We start from the raw sequence: 20,529 nt of genomic DNA, 5'->3' as shown, positions 1-20,529 counted from the left end.
CCCAGAGGAGCATATTGGTTCTTAGCAAATACCATTTTCCACCTCCTGAGGGAAGCCATCTCACTGTAGTGGCTGTAGGCCTCTGGTCTACCCACACTTGAACACCAGCACATGGCCGGTGCTCACAGATACTTGAATAGCAGTTCTTAAGGTTCAGGCTAAAGGCTCTGTTTGGGCAGTGTTCCCACAGAAGTGGCAGATGAGAAAATGGACCCCTCAAGGGAGGTAGTTGCATGGAAATGATTAATTCTTTCTGATTTCAGTTTTTCCCTTTGTAAGGGGAAATGACATACAGTTCAAATTTTAAGAAAAGATTGGTCAGCAAAAAGACTGATCAACACTGTTACTCTACCACTTAGCCCCATCTCTGGAAGCAGCAAGTATTTCCAAGTACAAAGAAACAAAGTCCCTGGATCTTTATTAACCAAAACTGAGGGCATACCTTCTTGGAAGTTATATTCCATCTGGCCCTGTTGGTTGACCTTAGCCCATCACAGTCATGCCAGCCTCTTTGGGGAGGAGGGACCTTACAGATAACCCAGTGTAAAACAGCACCCCAAGTTAAACACTACCTGTCACTACTCAGCCTTACCTTTTCCAGGGCGCTCTGACATGTTTGGTTTTAAGTTATTTTTTTCTGGGATTAAGTTTGGGGGGTAGGGCAAAGTTTGTCTTTTTTGTCCTAGCTGCTCAATAAATAAGTGTTGAATGAGTGAATGGTTGAGGCAGATGGTAATTAATTCTTACAATCTCTCAGCTGATGCTCTCCAGGGCCCTGTGCACACTGGAAAGGAGAACCAGGGTGATGGCATTGGAAGCAGGAAGTGGAGGGGGGCAGGTGATGGCTGTGAAGGGTGAGGGAGGGAGAAGAGTGTGAGAGAGGGAGAAGAGTGACATTGGTTGATGTTGGCAGATGGAGGAGTGGCAGAAATGGTGCCTCAGAGAAGGATATGGTGGAGGTGGAGTGTTAGTGTTCAGGGGTTTGGATGTTAGATTGCAGTCGTCTGGGGGCAGATGTCCACAAACAATTTAATGAACAGGAGAGGAAGAGTGTTCATCCCCTCATGAGGGTGAGTGATGTTACAAGGGATGAGAGGGCTGGGGACAGCCCATGAGCAGGGGAAGAAAGAAATGTCTAGTCATTGAAGTGACTTCTAGTCAAGGGAGGACTCTCAGTGGGAAGAGGGACTAAGAAGAGGTGATCTCCTGGGCTTGTAGCTGCTCAGCCAAGCCCCCGTAAGTGAGCCAGCAAAAATGGAGAACATTGAAGAAGCGGCTGTAGCTAGTGGTGTGACAAGGTCAAAACGATAAGGTGGCTGCAAGGGTCACCATCTATCTGTGTAATGCAGCCAGAACCTTCCAAAGGTCAGTTTCCTCATCCATCAAAAGGGGGCAACCGCCAGGCACAGTGGCATGCGCTTGTAATCCCAGCAGCTTGGGGGTCTGAGGCAGGAGGATCATGAGTTCAAAGCCAGTTTCAGCAACTTAGCAAGGCCCTAAGCAACTTAGCAAGACCCTGTCTCTAAATAAAAAATAAGAAGGGCTGGGGATGTGGCTCAGTGGTTAAGCACCCCTGGGTTTAATCCCTGGTACAAAAAGGTGGGGTGTTGGGGGGAGCAGTAATCCCTGCTTCAGGGTTGTTATGAGGATTCACAGATCATGATGCAGGACCACAAAGAGCTCCACAAACAGGCTGCGCCTTCATTGGGGTTTTTGCAGAGGGAATGGAAGTTGAGGTAGAGGAATGTGTGAGAAGTTAGTGGTCCAGGAAGAGAGATGCCATATCTGGTGCTCAAGTCCTGGCAGAAGCAGGAGGGGACAAAAGGGTAGTAATAACCAAGGGGCTTCAAGGAAGGGTGCTTCAGAGGGAGGACAGGAACAGTGGCCACTGACTTGGTCTCAGTGGGGTTCCAAGCCAAGGTACTGTCAAAGGTCACCCTTTGTCCTGAGCAGTGCCCATGTGAAGGTGTTTCCCAACCTCTCAGGTGCAGGGCTCCAGGTGCCTGACACCCTTCCAACCCTCCAAGAGGCTCTGCAGCTGGCTTCAGGTCTCAGGGGCCACGAGTCTTCTTCACTGAAGCAAGGTTGAATTTGAACTGCCAACTGCTAAACCAGCTTTTCTGGAATTTGCTTTGCATAACGGGAAGTGTAGCTGACTCCTCAATTAGCTAGACCCCCCAACCTCCGTGTTGGACTCAGCCCTTTGGGGACAGGAGTTCTTTGCTAAGAACCCGTCCTGGGCTTCCCAGCTTGTCTGCTGCCTCTTTGCACTGGTTGCATCTGCCTTGGCCCAAGAAACTGCCACCCAGCTCAGCAGCTGTTTAAAGTGCACGATGACATTACAGGGTTGGAAGGAAATCCCGTCCAAACTCTGTGCCAAACAGACAGGTTCTTGTGACGTTGCCTGGCATCACTACCTGAGCCTGGCACAGGTAGACATTTAATTTATTTTTTTTTATGTGGTGCAGAGGATTGAACCCAGTGCCTCATGCTTGCTAGGCAAGTGCTCTACCACTGAGCCACAACCCCAGCCTCTACAACCTGTTCTTGACATGTCACTCACCTCACTCCCAGCCCAGCCCAGCCCTGTAGAGCTGCTCTGGACTCCCTTGGCTCCAGGCCAGGTCCTGTTTTCAGACCACACAGCTCCCCTGGCTTCCACGTGTCCTCACAGGTGGCACTGTTGCTCTGGCCCACAGCCCCAGCTTTGTCCCTCATTGGGGTCCAGGCATCCCAGCCCCTATCTTCTCATCCCTTCATAACCCTAAGCCAAAGTTCTCTGTCCCTGAGAACTCGCCACCAGCCACAAATGCTGTTCAGTGTCAGTGTCCTGCCGCCCATGCCCTGCCCAGATACCCCACAGCCCTCTGCTATTTCTCTGCCTTCACCTCAGACTCCTATCCCCTGTCTCATTGCCTAACAGCCAGCACGAACCTTCTAACACATTGATCAACCACCTATGACCTGGCAGCATCTAGAGATTTCTGCAGGCTTCCTGCCAACCTCAAAACAGAATTCACGGCCTCGCATGGCTGCCTCACTGCCATTATGTCCTCACGTCATACCAAGCTCTGCCTCACTGCCTCCCTCCAGCCTCATCTCATGCAGTTCCTTAAATGTGCCAGGCTCACGCCCACTGCAGGGTCTTGGCCCTTGCTCTCTGCCTGTCTTCAGCTCCCCCTCGCTCCTCCCTTTGTTTAGTGCCTGCCCAAGTGTCATTTCAGAGGACTTTACAGTCCTGCCTGGCTAAAATGCCACCTGTTACTATTTGGATATGAGGTGTCCCCCAAAGCTACTGCACTGATGAAACAGTGTTCAGAGGTGAAGTGAGTGGTTCGTGAGAGCTGGAACCTCGTCCGTCAGTCCAGCCTATGTTAAATGGACCGCCTGGGTAGTAACCGTAGGCAGGTGGGGTGTGGTTGGAGAAGGTGGGTCACTGGGGGCGCGCTCTGGAAGGGTGTGATTTCTTTAGCCACTTCCCCCTTTCTTCTCTCTGCTTCCTGGGCCACCATGAGTAGAGCCGTGCTCTTCCTGGAGGCCCTTCTGCTTTGATGTTCTGCCTCACCTTGGGCCCAGAGCTACACATGGGACAAGCTCTGGAATGATGAGCCAAAATAAACTTTTCCTCTTCTAAGTGTTTTTGTCAGGTATTTAGGTTACAGTGACAAAAATCTGACTAACATGTCACTCTTTCCTAGGCACTCTCTGTCCAGCGCCTCACTTCATCCTTCGAGGCCCTATTGCCTGACATTGTAGGCAAAACCAGCTCTGGTTTTTCCTTTTTTTTTTTTCCTACTGTGTTGCTGGTCCCTAATATAGTATCTGACCCATGTTGTCAGTAAATAAGGAATTGTTCAACAAATACATGAAAAAATGCAACCCCTAGTACTCTCTCAGGCATCTTGAGGCTCCACAATCACCCTCCAGGGCAAGATCTTCTGTAGGGTGGGGAGTCACAGGGCCTGACTTATCTTCTTGTTTTTAGGTACTAGGGATGGAACTTGGGGCCTTGCACATGCTAGGCAAGCTCTCTACCAATAAGCTCTATCCCCAGCGTAGGCCTGGCTTCTTGATTCACTGTGTGACCAGGAGCAAGTCATTTAGTTATGTATTTCTAATTTTTAGGGAAAATTATGAGAAATCACTTTATAGACACAAGGTTCTGAATGAGATACAAATTTAGTTTGAATCCTAGCTCTGCTGCTTTCAGCTGTGTGACCTTGAACAACAGACCCAAACTCTCTGTGCTTCTGTTTCCACATGGGAACAAAATAGCATCCTTGTATGAGTTGCAAACCATTGACCCAACCCAGAAATGACATTAAAGGGAAGTTCTCATAAACTCAGAGGGAAGGTAGAAAGCCTATAACAAAACTAGCCAGGTCACAAGTAAAAAATCTTCTGGAACACTCTATTGGCACTGCCTACACTAGACTTCAGGGCCACAAACCTGCCAAGAGGCAAACTCCTAGCAGATACCTCTGGTGAAGCTCGGGTCATGGACAAAACTTTTTGGTGACAAAGGAGAGGGAGGCTCAGCCCCAGGATTACACAATGGGAAAGAAACAGGACAGCTTTCCTTGACACTGCATGCAGAGAGTGGTTGTGAGAATTAAGTGTTGATCCAGAACTCTCATGCACAGCTGGTAGAAAACCTAAGAAGTTGTCTGGTGGAACCTATTGGAATTAACACTTGCTGACCCTGTGACTCAGTGAGACCAAAGGAGTGCATGTGTCCAGATCTTTTGTCCACCAAAAGATGTGGATAAAGAGTCAACAGCACTATGCATACTCACCAAAACCTATAAACTACCGAAGTGCCACCAACAATGGAATACCTCACAGGCCAGAAAAAGAACACACCAGGGCTACACACAGCAACTTGGATAAATCAACAACCTTGAGCATAAGAAGCAGGTGCACAAGAAAGGGGATTGTAGGATTTCATTTATTTGAAACTCAAAGACAAGCAAAATGATTCTGTGGCATTAGCTGCAAGGATAGTGGTGCCCCCTTAGAAGGATAAAGACAGAAGGGGATGCAAGCAGGATTCCTGGGGTGCTGAGGGCTCACTTTCTTCATCTGCATGGTGGTTTCCCTTGTGTGTTCATTTTGTGAAGCATTATTGAGTTCTCCACTTAGCATTTGTATTTTTCTCTAGGCATGCTATACTTCATTAAAGCAAATAACATGCAGGTTTATGAAAAAAATAGTGCATGAAAAGCAGCCAGGATAATGGTATGAGCTGGATAAGCATTAGGTTGTCATGCTGGGCGGGTGGCGCATGCCTGTAATCCCAGCAACTGGAGAGACTGAGGCAGGAGGATCACAAGTTCCAAGCCAGCCTGGGCAACTTCAAGAGAAAAATAATAATAGGGCTGGGAGGATAACTGAGTGGTAGAGAAACCCTGGGTTCAATCCCCAGCACCCCCCCCCTTAAAATTTTTTTTTTTGTCATTGATATTCTTATCACTGTTTTCTTTGTCATGTTTGTTCTCTCCCCCAACCACTCCCCCTCCACCATTCTCACGAGGCTGGAAGAGACCAATGTGTTCTCCATTCTCAAACTCTCACAGCAGAAAGAATGGATGCCCTGAGTACAGGTGGCTCTGAGCTTGTGTGTGGGATCCTTACTCTTTACTTTTCCCAGGGAAATGAGGAAAGACCTTCTGGAGAAAGTATATCTCTGGACCATGGAGGAGATTCACCAGTCCAACAGGCTGTGGTGTGATGTTGGGGTGCCAGAGGACAGCGCAGCAGACTGTCGTGTCTGTGCTGCTGTAAGGGACTGCCACAGACTATAACTTACAAAGAATACAAATTTATTTCTCACCATCCTGGAGGCAGGGAAGTCCTTCACCCTGCATAAATCCACGGAGGAAGATGGAAAGGCACACTGACTCTTAAAACAAACCCATCTTGATAAGATTTTATCTATCCAGGAGGTAAAGTTCTTGTGACCATTTCACCTATTAAAGATCCTGCTTCCAACACGGTTGCACCGAGAGTTTTAAGTTTCCATCTCACAGACTTTGGGAGACACAGTCAACCACAGCACAGACTAAGGGTCCCCAAGGAGCCGAGAGCAAGAGTGGGGAATTTGAGGCTGGGGGAGGTGAGGGATTTGGAGCTTACCCCGAGGGCAGCAGTGGGCCCTGGAAAGGTCTGTCTGCATTTTGGGGGGTTGAGGGAATGATTATGTTTTCATTTTGGTATCTGGTTTCAGTGTAAAGAACAGAGAAAAGAGAAAGAAAAAATTCTCAGAGCTGGGCGCCGTGGCACACGCCTAAAATCCCAGTGCCTCAGGAGGTGAGGCAGGAAGATTGCGAGTTCAAAGCCAGCCTCAGCAATGGTGAGGTGCTGAGCAACTCAGTGAGACCCTGTCTCTAATCAATACAAAATAGGACTAAGGATGTGGCTCAGTGGTTGAGTGCCCCTGAATTCAACCCCTGGTACTGCCCCCCCCCACCAAAAAAAAGTTCTCAGAACCCAATTTGTAGACCCTTGATGATGACCTAGAGCAGGTCAGGGTGAGACATGGGGATGGAGAGAAATGAGTTTGGCAGGACCTTGACCGTCACTGGGCATGGAGGGAGGTGCAGAGGAAGAGGCAGGAGAGACCTTGGTGGCTGCTTGGATAATGGGCCCTTGCACTGAGTAGGTCACTAGGGGGAGCAGGGTGAGGGATGCCCTGAGTTGGAGAGCAGAGTAAGAAGGGACTGAAACATAGAGGTCACCACAGCCATGGGCAGGCCTGTGGAAGGTGGGGTCAGGCGGTGGGGGGGGCTACTTGAGATTAGAGAGGCCAGAAGCCAAGTCTGTGGAGAATACTGGGGGCAGCATGCTCAAAGAGGCTCAGTTAGGAGAGTGTGGGACCATGGAATGGGCGTGGTGGGCTCAGTGGAAAGGGAAGGGGAAGGACTGTCAGGGAGTAGGTATGCAGAGTGTGCCATGGTCAAGAGTGACAGTCTTGGGCCCAGTGGCTTTAGCTAATCCCTAAATGTCTAACACATTAACCACTCATATCACAAGGTGCTGGTGGAGGACTCTGCCCCTGGGGAGGAGCCAGCCCAGCTTGGGGTGATAGCGCCTGGGACAATAGGCTGGGACAGCGTGGAAGCCCCTTGCATGATTTCTACCTCATAGAAGGTATGAGTAATAACAACGATAATAGCAAGGCAGCTGGGGTAGATGTTATCACTGCCCAGAACTGTTATTGCCCCTCTGGGGGAGGGGTGCACGCCCCATACCTTTGACATCAGGCTCAGCCCACTTGCTTTGGTCAGTGACATGTGAGCATGAGGTGTGCAGCTTCTAAAAGACACCTTAGGAGTCATAGAATGATGCGGCAGGGTTCACGTCATCTCTGCCTGGAGCTGGGCAGTGCTCCAAATAAGGACGGTTCCTTTAACCTGTATCTTGGCTGGACCTGTGGCCAACCTATGACAGATAGGTAGTGTAAGCAAGAAATAATCCTGCTATAAGATACTAAGACTCTAAGGACTCTGTTACTGCTGCACAACATAGCTTCCACTGACTGATACAGCAGCTTGTGGATTTGGAGTGCACTGTGCAAGGAATGGATTTCCTCTGTTAGTTTCAAAACAACTCAATGAGTGAAAGCAGCCAGACACAAAAAAGTATACACTGTGTGATTCCATTTATGAAAAATACAAACTAATCTCTAATAACAGAGAGGAGATCAGTGACTGCCTGGGGATGGAGTGGGGAAGGGAGGGTCAGGAAAGAAAGATTACAAAGGGGCATAAGGAAACTTTTGAGGTGATCTCCCAGAAAGAGGGTATAGCATGGCACAGTTGGGTGCTAGGCCCAGTTTCTACCTGCTGGGGGGGGGGGACACAGTTAAAATTTCAGGAATTTGTTGGGTGAGATGGCACACACCTGTAATCCCAGCTATGCAGGAGGCTCAGGCAGAAGGATTACAAGTTCTAGACTGTCCTTGGCAATTTAGCAAGACCCTGTTTCAAAATTAAAAATAAAAAGAGCTGGGGTTGTGGCTCAGTGGTACAAGACCCCAGGTTCAGTCCTCAGTACTGAAAAAAAAATCAGGAATTTCACCAGTTATTAAACATAGCCATTGTCAAAAGTTTGAGGTAAGCCTCAGCAATTTAGTGGGACCCTAAGCCATTTAGTGAAATGCTGTCTCAAAACAAAACAAAACAAAAAAGGTTGGGGATGTAGCTCAGTAGTTGAGTACCCTTGGGTTCAATCCACAGAACCAAAAAAAGTAAAGGTGGAGCTGGGGAGTAGCTCAGCATGTTGGAGGTCCTGGGTTCAACCCAGCACCCCCACCCCAAGAATGGCAAATTAACATTCAAAAGACATCACCTTATAATTATCGTGCCACATTTGACACTTACTGAGGCCCTTGAGATTATCAGCCTGTTACCTCTGTCCAGTGGGGATTCCACACAATGGTGTGCTATTGGCAGCCCTCTTCAACTCCACTTCCTGCAGTAGCTTGAAATAGGACAGTGTGGGTGGGTGGGTTTACTTACTCCATGGCAATGGGCAAATGCTAAGAGAATGAACCCCTCACAACACGCCCTGCCTGTTAAACATTTTTGCCATTACATCTTGAGCCACCTGCCAGGGTGGTGGCAGGATAGGGGAACAGGAAGTTCAAGTCTGGAGCTGAGAGGAAGGACAGGGAGAGCCAGTGGCCTGGTTGTCCAGGGCTGCCTGTAACCCTGATGATGAATGGCTGGTGCACACTGGGGGAGCGCTATGCCTGATGAGTTCTTTGTGCAGTTGCTCCACTCTATGAAGCAAAGCACTATTGCTGTCTGCAGATGAGGAGACTGAGACATAGAGATGTTATTTACCTAGGGTCATCTGCTAGTCTCCACAGTCACCTGAACACTGTGAAGAGGAGAAATTCCTGGAACACAGAAGCCTGAGGGAATTTGGTACGGGAACACTCTAAGTACCGCCACAGCCATCTAGCCTGGCAGCAGGCATGTGCCAGACTCTTCGCTGAGCAAGTTCTCTGTTCCCACCCCAGGGAGGGACTAGATGCAGTGTGTGGTGCCTGCCCATCAGCCCCCTGTCAGGGAACCACTTATGGTCCAGAAAGTGACAGATGCACCAAAGGTGGGAGATGAAGCAGACACATTCATTGCCTGGAGTTTGACCCTGGCAATGGTTCTGCTCTGAAGGATTATAAATAACTAAGGGAGGAAGAGACAGAGATATCTCTAAAAGGTCCACCCAAGGGCAGTGGGCAGAGGTAGTGATGAGGAGAGGGGCCACCATGGAGGTCAAAAGGGCCAGTAAGGGAGTGCCAAGTGCCAAGGCCTCCCCTAAGGTAGGGTTTAGGGCATGGGGTGGCTGATGCTGAATTGAGCAGGTCAGGGGTTGATTGAACAGAGAACAGGGAATGAAAGACCTGGCAGCTGGTGGCTTCACTGGCCAAGGATGAGGATTGATGGCAGTCAGCTTAAGGGCAGGAACATGACAAGGTTTGTTTGGACATGTACTTGCAGAACGTCTGGGGTGTTCCTCTGTCTCAGAAAGCTAGTTCCAGGGGTGGCGTGGGGTGGGGCAGGATATACTGGGTCATAAATGAAGAAGGGGGATGGTGTCTCCAGGGGCATCGAGCCCTTGGGAGGGGTTGGGACATCCCTGATGGGAAGAGAGGGGACTCCACCCAGGCAAGATTGAAAGGGGTGCTCTGATGGGCATGACAGAGAGATGACAGTGAGCAAGAACAGTGGGGTCAAGGGAGCTGGTGGGGGAAAGAATTCAGAGGAGTGGCCAGCAAAGCAGATGTTCCAGGGGAGTCCAGAGAATGAGGCCCCAGGAGGCTCAGGGGAGTGGAGAGGTCTGTGGGCTGAGGAGGGAGTTCTAGAAAAGGTCTCAGACTGCCAGAAGTAGAGGAGGAAGCATGGAGGGGAGCGCAAGTCTCCTGGGTAACCAAGGAAGGATGCCTGGTAGTTTTCTCTCCTGGGAGGCTGCAGTGGGGTAGGGGGATGGGAGAGCCACAGTGGAAATGGGCAAAGACTGAGGGGGGCTGAGGAAGGCCATAACACTTTCCTGGGGATAGTGAGCTGAATGGTGCCCATCAAAAGATACGTCTGCTTCCTGATCTTAATTTTTTTTTTTTTCCCTGTGAAGTGGTCTTTTTTTTTTTTTATTATTTTATTGTTGGTTGTTCATAACATTACATAGTTCTTAACATACCATATTTCACAGATTGATTCATCAGTCACTAGAAAGGCAATTTGTAAATCAATGGAAATGTAACTGATGTGACACAGCAATCTGTATACGGGGTAAAAATGGGAGTTCATAACCCACCTGATCTTAATTTAACTTGGTGAAAGTGCTGGTAGAATCAAGGATCTGGAGATAAGGTCATTTTGGATTATCTGGGTGAGTCCTAAATGCAATGGCAAGTGTCCTTACAGTAGATACAGAGAAGCCCTGGTGACCACAGAGGCAGAGACTGGGGCCAAGGAATGCTGGAGCCACCAGGAATTGGAAGATAGACTTACCCAAGGATCTTCCCTTGATCCCCAGGAGAGAGTACAGCCCTGCAGACAGTTGGATTCCAGATTTCTGGCCTCCAGGACAGTGGGAGGCTAAATTCCTGTTGTTCTAAACCCCTTCAGTTTGTGGTCATTTGTTCCTAAAGGCCCAGGAAACCAAAAATACAGGGATGAAAATAAGTATATTACAGAGCTTCCTCCAGCAGCCCTGGGTAGCTAGGGCAGGAAGGGAGAAGGGCACTGACAGGCCCAGGTGGGTGCATTCAGGGAGTGCCAGGGTGGGTAGAAGGAAAGATTCAGAGGGGACAGAGGAAAAGGGCTGGGTGGGACCTTGGGGAGGGGCAGCAGCAGAGCTGGGGAAGTTGCAGGAGATGGCAGGTCCCTGAAAGGGGCTGAGGGCTGCAGGAAGAGGCATGTATGGAACCTTCCAGCACTGTGGATTTATGGGGAGTGAGGCCGTCAAGCCCAGGGACAGGTGTGTTTGAAGGGTACTAGGCCAGTTCCAGTCCTCCTGGGACAGTCTTGTCCCAGGAAGAGGCTGGGTTCTGTTCTGCTCACTGGGTCATTTGGGGCAGGACTCCTGCCGTCATGCAAGAACTCTGGGTCTTCCCTTCTGGGAAACTTGACCTTCCTCTGTTTGCCTTTAGTATTGCTCAAGTGCACATTAAACGCCTGGGGAGATGCTCTTCATCTTAAGGCTAGCTACGTAATTTGCAGGGCCCAGTGTAAATGAAAATATGAGGCCCCTTGTTCAAAAAATATGAAGAATTTCGAGTGCACAGTGCACAGTGTTAAACCATACTTGGGCCAGGAGGCGAGTGTGCATGGTCAGTCCTTCCTTGTTTTCCTCCCCAACACCCAAGAGGCTTTGCTGCCCTGACCCTGCGGCAGTGCCAGGAAAGATCACGATCGTGCATGCAAGGTATAGCATGTGCCAGAGTGTCATAAGGGTCTGGTGAATGTGAGTTATTAGAATTATCATTGTGGTTGTGAGGTCAGCCTCCTGGCCCTCCCCCAGTGACCTCAGGCTAGTCACTTGATCTCTGTAGGCTTAATTTTCTCTGTGATGGATGATCTCCAAGCCTAGACAGCCTAGTGGGCCTGCCATTTGGCCTCAGTGTGGGAGGTACAAGACAGTGAGAAATAGCTGCTGCAGACTCTTCCCCACAGTTTTTACTCCAGTTTGGCAGTCACTGTCAAGCACTGGTCCTCCTATAACTCTCTGAGGAACCTTCCATCTAAAGCCAACACCTTAACCCTGGAAGGTCATTGCAGGTACACCGCCATAGAGGTTTGACCCTGGCCCCAGCTGGAGCCTGCTGCCCAGCCCCCTCCCCAGAGGGGACAGATGCCTTGGAGGTGTGAGCCATGCCAGGCTGGTCAAAGACAGACTCTTCCCTTGAGATGAGTGCTTCTTATAAACACTACACAATCTATTTCATTTGATTCTCAAAACAATTCAGTGAAGCTTTGTTCCATTTCACAGAGGAGGAAGCTGAAGCCTGAGGGAGCTCCAGGAATGTAAGTAACAACCCAAGACACATTGCCCAGCTTCTAAGTGTCCTGAGCCACATCTGTGCTGGGCGTGGTGAAGCACTCCCATAATTCTCAGCGACTCTGGAGGCTAAGGCAGGAGGAGCACAAGTTTGAGGCCAGCTTGAGCAACTTAGTGAGATCTTGTCTCAAAATAAAAAATAAATAAAAGGGCTAGAGATGTGGCTCAGTGGCAGAGCACCCCTGGTTCAATCCCCAGTGAGACATACACACACACACACAGCCACAATTGTGTTCCTGCAAAACTGGCCTCCTACTAAGCATCCTGGGGGCTCCTTGACCTGCCACTGGAGCCCTGGGAGAGCCACAGTCTGTGGGAGCCTGTGCCCAGTGCAGTGGTGGGGTCCTGAGCGTTCTGTAGGAAGGGAGCCCACTAGGGCTCCAGGGCTCAGCTCTGCCTTCCTGTCCTTCCTATCCTGTCGTGCCAGCCTCAGGGACTGTCCCTCCCACTGGGCTCTGGGTCCATTCTATCCCCTCCCCAGCTCAGGACAGCAACCCCGTTCCCACTTCCTGCCTCTTAGAGAGTGTGTCCTTTAAGAGATGCTCTTTGTCCTTTTTTTTTTTTTTTTTTGAAAAAATGTGTTTTTAATCAATTTTGTAATAAAATCCAAACCAAGTTCTTGAAAACAACAATGAAAGATAATTAAAAAAAAAAAAAACTTAGCTCAGGAAACACTGACTCTCCAGCCTTCCCCTCCTAGCCCAGAAGTAACCCTAGGGACCTCTCTGCTTCTCCCCTGGTTCCTGGTCACTGGGCTTCTTGTCTCCTAAATATCCCCAAACTGTACCTTGCTAAATCCCCCTTCCATGGCCTGGCCTGGCTGCTGAGGCTTTTCCCTCTGGAGAGCCCCTTCCTGACCCATGCCTGCCTTCTATCTGGTTCCCTAATAAGCTGGTCCCAAACTCTCCCCAGGGGCTCTCTCTAAAAGACAAATCTGACTCATGAGGGTCCTTTTTTCAAAATCTACCAGTGTTCTCCAGGGATAGAGCCTGTATTTCCTAGACCAGCATTCAAGGCTCCAACATCTAGCCCCTGACCATCTCAGCCTCGTTGCCTACCAAACAGCTGACCCCCCGGCCTTTGCACATGTTGGTCCCTTTGCTCCAGACACTGTTTCAGAAAAAGCTGGTGCATGAGAGCTGGCCACTGAAGGCAGAAGATGCAGAAACATTGAAGTAAGACGTGGACAAATCCAGGATTACAGAGTGCAATTTATTAGGAGCTTATGAACAGAAGTGTATCTTGGGCAATAGGAAGACAGAAAGGTACCTTTACCCTAGGGCACAAGGAAGGGGTTTATGTGCTAAGATAGAAAAAGGTGGGCTGTGGCCAACTGGAACATTCCTGGGTTTTCTCAAAAACCAACATGTCCAACATCAGTGTCCGAGTCTTGCAAACACACTCTGCCAACTATCTTAACACCTTTGTTTATCCCATGAGGTTTGGGATGCATGTCAGGGTCAACTGGTAGGCAAGATGGCAGTTAGGACCAAGATGGCTGTAGCAGGTCAAGATGGAGCTGTTCCTCCCTGTTCATCTGGTCAATGCAACTCGTTCTTCAAGACTCAACTAGGTACAGTGAGGGACCTCTTCTGCTGTCATGACCATTGTGTGGCACTCGGTTCATTGATCTGATGTGTGTCAAGTCTGGGGGACACAGAACAGACAGAGTCCCCGAGCTTTCTGATTTATTATTCCTACTCTTGTGGCCAGGTAGATCTGGGTCCCGAGGATAGCTACCACCTGCATCCACAGAGCCCAGCACAGAGCCCGCCGCAGTTAGGGCTTCCTAAATGCTCAGGGATTGACTGACCACCACCAAGCGGCTTTAATTAACCCTCTTCTTCCTCACTGTCTCTGGTCCTGGGCAGCAGCGGCAGTGGCAGCCTTGAGTTGAATCATTAGCATGAGGCAAGTGCTCAGTTCTAGGAGAGGAACTCCTGACCCTGGGGAGAGGGAGGTATGTGTAGGCAAGGGACAGAGATGGGGGAGAAAGTGAGGATTTAGTGTCCTAAGGCTGGGGGTGCCTAGGAGGGGAGACCCCTCTCCTGCACCCACCATGTTATTTCTTAACTCATAGGGGAGGAGGTCCCTGTGTCCACTAAGGGGCTCCAGCCTGGGACAGGGGACTATGGGGAAACTTCTTCATGAGTACCTCTCAAAGCTGGTCCCTGTCACACACTGATATCTGGCACCCCCGGCAGCCCCGCAGGTTTCACCTCGCTTGGCTCAGGGCACTGTGGCCAAGATCAAGTGGCACTGAGGGGCCCCATGTAGAATGAGCAGGTATCATTTCCAGCCCCATCACCCACTCATTCTCCCCTTCCCCAATACCTTGTCTGTCAGTCTTTCCTTCCTTCCTTCCTTCCTTTCACTTTGGTGCTGGGGATGGGACCCAGGACCTCATGCATGCTGAGTACACGCTCCACCACTGAGTTACACACCCAGCCCTGCTTTTCCTAAATAGTATTTATTTTTATTTTTGTAGTTGTAAACAGACAGAATGCCTTTGTTTATTTTTTTAATATTTTATTTTTTAGTTGGACACAATACCTTTATTTTATTTATTTTTATGTGGTGCTGAGGATGGAACCCAGTGCCTCCCACATGCTAGGCAAGCACTCTGCCACTGAGCTACAGCCACAACCCTCTAAGTAGTATTTTAATGGTTTGGGTGGTGTACCTGTTTGCTACAAAATAGCATAATTGTTCTAACAATTCAAAGAATACACAGGTGTATAAGGAAACAGCTGGTAGTCTCTCCCCTCTCTCCTTCACCTAACCCAACCCCTACACCAAACCCACAAAGCAGGTTCACAGTGTGTCATGTTTCCATTTTGTACCAGTAACCGCAAGCCCCAGAGGGAGCCCTTTCTTATAAGAATGGGGTAATAGGAAATGTATGATGTCAGAACATGCTTTTTTTTTTTTTTTTTTGGTGTTGTTGTAGAACTTGCCTTTTAAACTTAAAAAATATACTATGGATATCATTCTAGGTTGATCTATACAGCATTGCTCATTCTCTAATTGCTGTAGTTTCCCTGTGGGCTACCAATAGCTTAGGGGCATTCTCTGGACAATTGGGTCTTTTTATCTTTTGTAACAAAGAATGCTGCAATAAACCTCCTCCTATACAGTCTGTAAGTATTGGCTTCCTTCTTCCTGGGTTTAGGACAAATTCTTCAAAATAGGGTCACTGGGTCCAAGGGCATATGCATTAAATAGGTCTTGCCATTTTACTTTCTCAAGCTAAGTTCCCCTGAGGTACAGGGAAATGTTCCTCAAACCTGGCCAAATCTGGATGTGTCTAAACTTTTGTCAGGATGGTGGGCAAAATCTTGTTGTTTTGAAATTGTATTTGCTGAATATGATTAAGGACCAACATCTTTTTCTGTGTCAGTTGGTCTTTCTTATTTCTTCTTCTGTGAATTTTTGGATCTAATCCTTTGTTCAGTTTTAATCATGTTGTTTGAACATTATCAGTATTATCAAACCCAGGGCCTCATCACATATACTCTACAAGTATTCTACCACAAAGCTACACCTCCAGCCCAGGTACAAATATTATTATCCAAAGTAATATTTGTCTTCTGCCATACTGAAGTCGACGTTTGTATATACAGAATGTAACTTGTTCTTTACCTGTTATTGCAGATATTTGAAAATATACTCAGCTGGGCATGGTAGCTCACACCTGTAATCCCAGCGACCCAGAAGGCTGAGGCAGGAGAATTGCAAGTTCAAGGTCAGCCCCAGCAGCTTCGTAAGATCCTCAAGTATCTTAGCAAGATCCTATCTCAAATTAAAAAATAAAAAGAACTGGTGATATAGCTCAGTGGTAAAGTAACCCTGTGTTCAATTCAAAGAAAGAAAGAAAGAAAATACACTCAAAAATAATTTAAACAGTATAGTGAATTTCCAATACACCTATCTCTGAGTTTAAACAATTACCAATATATGGCTGTGTGAAGTATTGCTTTTGATTTTGCTTGTGACAATTTTTGCAGTGAAGAGATTTTAGCTTTTACATAGGCACATGCATCAGCCTTTCTTTTGCAACTTCTGGGTTTTGTATCATACTTAGAAGGGTTTTCCTACTCCAAGATTAGTAACAGCAAAACAAAAAATATATTCTTCAAGTACTTCTGAAACATGCTGTATGCTGGGTGTGGTGCTACATGCCTATAATTCCCAGTGGCAAGGGACACTGAGGCAGGAGGATCATGAGTTCAAAGCCAACCTCAGCAACTTAGCAAGGCCCTAAGCAACTCAGTGAAACTCTGCCTCTAAATAAAAAATATAAAAAAGGGCTGGGGAGGGGCTGGGTATGTGGCTCAAGCGGTAGCGCGCTTGCCTGGCATGCGTGCGGCCGGGGTTCGATCCTCAGCACCACATACAAACAAAGATGTTGTGTCCGCCGAGAACTAAAAAATAAATATTAAAAATTCTCTCTCTCCCTCCCTCTCTCACTCTCTCTTTAAAAAAAAAGGGGGGGGGCTGGGGATATGGCTCAGTGGTTAAGTTCCCCTTGAGTTCAATCCCTGGTACAAAAAAAAAAAAAATACACTATTACTTTTTAAATCATAGCATAGTATTTTTTCATATGGAACATCATAATTTTTTTAAAGAGAGAGAGAGAGAATTTTTTTAATATTTATTTTTTAATTTTTGGCAGGCACAACATCTTTGTATGTGGTGCTGAGGATTGAACCCGGGCCGCACGCATGCCAGGCGAGCGCGCTACCGCTTGAGCCACATCCCCAGCCCAACATCATAATTTTTTAAACCAAATTCCCAAATACTTAATATCTGGTTGTTTCCTATTTAAAATCATGCCATACAGAGCATCCCTGACTTCTCTACCCTGTTTGATCTATGTCAAACAGACCCTAGTCATCAAATTATGTCTTATATAAATATAAAAGCCTTAAATTTTTATATTCCAAAACATGTTAATCTTCTGGTCTTTTTATTTATCTGACGTTTTATTTACATTTTGACTAGACAGGGTATTCACACGGCACAACTCTCAAAAGAATAAAAGGAGGGGCTGGGGATGTGGCTCAAGCGGTAGCGCGCTCGCCTGGCATGCGTGCGGCCCAGGTTCGATCCTCAGCACCACATACCAACAAAGATGTTGTGTCCGCCGAGAACTAAAAAATAATAAATATTTTTTAAAAAAATTCTCTCTCTCTCTCTCTCTCTCTCTCTCTCTCTCTCTCTCTCTCTCTTCTTTCACTCTCTCTTTAAAAAAAAAGAATAAAAGGATACATTGGGAAATCTCTTTCTCCTCCTGCTCTCTGGGTATCAGTTTCTCGAGCATCACTGAGTCCTTATACATATATACAAAAGCAAATTATGTGCCTGTATGCTTTTTCCCTTTCAAAGTACAATTGATAATCTGCCTGAGCACTACTCTCCATCCAGCTTTTATTACTTAACAGGTCTTGGTGATTGTTCCAAGACAATGTATATATTTTGCATTCTGATATATATATATATCCGAAAGGGCAAACAATAATTATTCATTTATCTTGTCTCTACTGATGGACACTTAGGTTATTTCCAGCTACAAACAATACTGTAGTGAAAAGCAATTCCTCATCTCAATTATGTGTGAGTATTCAGTAGAATAAGTTTCTAAAAGTGCTGAATCAAAGGGAAGACATGTTTAGACTTGTGGTAAGTATTGCCAAACTGCCTCCAATGAGGTCTAATCTGTTGACACACCGATCACCAACCAGCCAGGGGCTATCTTCCTGGAGTCCTTGTAAACAGCATGTTATCAAATTGTTTTTATCTTTGCTGATCTGATAAATGATAAATAGTATCTTTTATAGTAATAATTTTCACTTACATTATTATAAGTTATTAAACATCTTTTTACATCTTTGTGAGCTCATTTGAATTTCCCTATTAACCGTCTCTCTATACCCTTTGCCCTTTTTTCCCCCAGTTTGAGTCATTGCTTCACTTTTTAATGATCCATGGAAACTCTCTACATATTAGAAAAATTAGGCTTTTGCTTACATTAAGGGCTGTAGCTCCTTCCAGCCCTCACCAAATAAGAGTTTGTCTTTTGACTTTAGTTTTGGCAATGCAGAATTTTGTTTGATTTGATTTGTGAGACAGTCCACTAAATTTTCCTGATCCCCCTGCCTCAGCTTCCTGAGTAGCTGGAAGTATCATCATTAGTCACAGTGCATGATGAGAAATTTAAATTTTTTTCTTTGGAGGTTTCAGGTTTTCTAAAATATTTAGAAAGCCCTTCCCACTGAGTTGTTCTTTTTAATTCTCCCAGGGTTTTCTCATTAAGTAGCTTACAGAATGCTTTTATTTATTTTCTGTCCAGGGGATTGAACCCAGGGTCTTGTGCACACTAGGCAAGTGCTCTACCATTTGAGCTTTGAGAATACATCCTTTATTTTGAAATAGGGTCTCACTAAGTTGCTGAGGCTGGCCTCAAGCTTGTCCTCCTTTCTTAGCTTCTTGAATTGCTGGAATTGTAGGTGTGTGGCACCACACGGGATCACTTTTGTTCCATTTTGTTGTTGGTTTTGGGGTATTGGGGATTGAACCCAGGGACCCTTTACCACTGAGCTACATCTCAATCCTTTTCTTCTTTAGACTGGATATCCCTAAATTGCTGAGGGTGGCCTTGAACTTGTGATCTGCCTGACCATTATTTTTTTTTTTAATACCAGGGATTGAACCAGAGGCACTTAACCACTGAACAACACCCCCAGCACCTTTTTATATTTTGAGATAAGGTTACACTAAATTGCTTAGGGCCTTGCTAAATTGCTGTGACTGGTCTTGAACTTTTTTGATCCTCTTCATTCAGCCTCCTTAACTGCTGGAATTACAGGTATGTCCAACTAAGTCTGGCTGGTCACTTTAAATATACTTCAATTGCAAATGTATATAATTTAATTTTTGTACCACTGTGCCCAATTATAGAACATAATATGCACACACACACACACACACACACACACACACTTTTTTTTTCTTTTCCTTTTTTTCCTTTTTCTTTTTGGTGCTGAAGATTGAATCCAGAGCCTTGTGAATGTTAGACACAGCTGAGCTGCACCCCCAGCCAAAACAGGAACTATGTTTAATGGTGGCATAGTGTTTCATCATATAGAAGGAGTATAATTTACTTAGTCAGTTTCCTACTGCTGAACACTTAAGCTATGTCTAATTTTCAAGTATTACAAAAATACTACAGAAAAAAAGCCTTGTACATAAAGACTCACTTAGGCTAAATTCCTGAAAGTGACCTTTGTTCCTATCCCCAAATTGCCCTCCAGAAAGTTGGGATGCATTTCTGCCATAGCAGGATGTTTATTCCTCCCAGTATCCCAGAAGTGCTGAGGTGAGACAGGTGGAGACCAGGGTGGAAGGCCTGACTTAACCTTTTCTTTGCTGGTCAGCACAGGCAAGTTTATGCCACTTATGATGGAGTAGGTAGGCAGGCCTGGGACTAGAAAAAGAGAGAAAGCCCAGAATACTTGGGCTTCAGTCAGAGCCCACTGACTCTTACTTTGTACACAGTTCTATATTCCACTAACTTTGGCCTGGTTTTTAAGCCCACAGCATCACATTAGGAAGGGGAAGCAAGGCTGTGTCTCAGCAGCACCTGGACCACAGCAGTTTCCAAGGAAGCGCAAGTTCAAGTGTGACCATAAACACAGTCAAAAAGAAATGAATCTTGACTTGCACAGCAGGGCTGAAAGTCTCATAGGTTCCAGCAAGGAACGGGAAGAGCTGATTCAATCTCTACATTGCTTCTGAATCTGAGATTCTGGGGATTGTCTTGAATATTTTGCTAGGCACAAATCTCTCCAAAGATGCACTCATCCCAAAGCCCAGAATCCATGATAATGTTGTGCTACATGGCAAAGGGGAATTAGAGCTGTACATGGAATTAAAGTTGCTAATCAGTTTATTTAAAATAGGAAGATCATCCTGGATTATCTGGGTAGACCCAATGTGATCACATGGGCGCTTAACAATACAAGGGAGAGACAGAATAGTCAGTGTCAGGGTGATACAATGCCAGAGACTGGACCATTCACTCCTGGCTTGAAGATGGAAGCAGGGCATGGAGTGGCAGAGTAAATGGCAAAGAAAACTCCTGCTTCCAGAGAGCCTCCAGAAGGAGGACAACCCATCACCACTCAAGATTTTAGTCCAATGAGACTCATTTTGGACTTTTGGTTTACAGAACTGTCAGTAATAAATCTGTGTCGCTTAAAGTTTGTGCTAATCAATTACAGCAGTCATGGAAAATGAACACAAATGTCATTTGGTACTGCTTAATTAAAAGATACCCAGAGACGGGCAATTCCCTGTCAGAGACCGCACAGTGCTTGGAAGTAGAATCAGGGTAAGAAGCCTGTACTCCAGACTGCGGTCACTCCCCGCCCCAGCGACCCCTCCCCCGCGCAACCGTGACTT

The 20,529-nt window shown here is 46.8% G+C and overlaps 1 long non-coding RNA gene across 1 annotated transcript; it reads right to left on the bottom strand.

Annotated features, from left to right (window-relative positions):
* Positions 1 to 96: 96 nt before the first annotated feature.
* LOC308648109 lies at positions 97 to 10,803 on the bottom strand. The gene is made up of 3 exons (XR_014021783.1): positions 10,321 to 10,803; positions 3,076 to 10,104; positions 97 to 3,036 (listed from the first exon to the last, which is right to left on the bottom strand). It is a non-coding gene; the product is annotated as an uncharacterized lncRNA (long non-coding RNA).
* Positions 10,804 to 20,529: the final 9,726 nt, after the last annotated feature.

The sequence above is a fragment of the Spermophilus citellus genome, assembly GCF_964194105.1.
Source record: "Spermophilus citellus genome assembly, chromosome: 4".
Classification (NCBI taxonomy): domain Eukaryota; kingdom Metazoa; phylum Chordata; class Mammalia; order Rodentia; family Sciuridae; genus Spermophilus; species Spermophilus citellus.
This window is presented reverse-complemented; position numbering and strand designations above follow the sequence as displayed.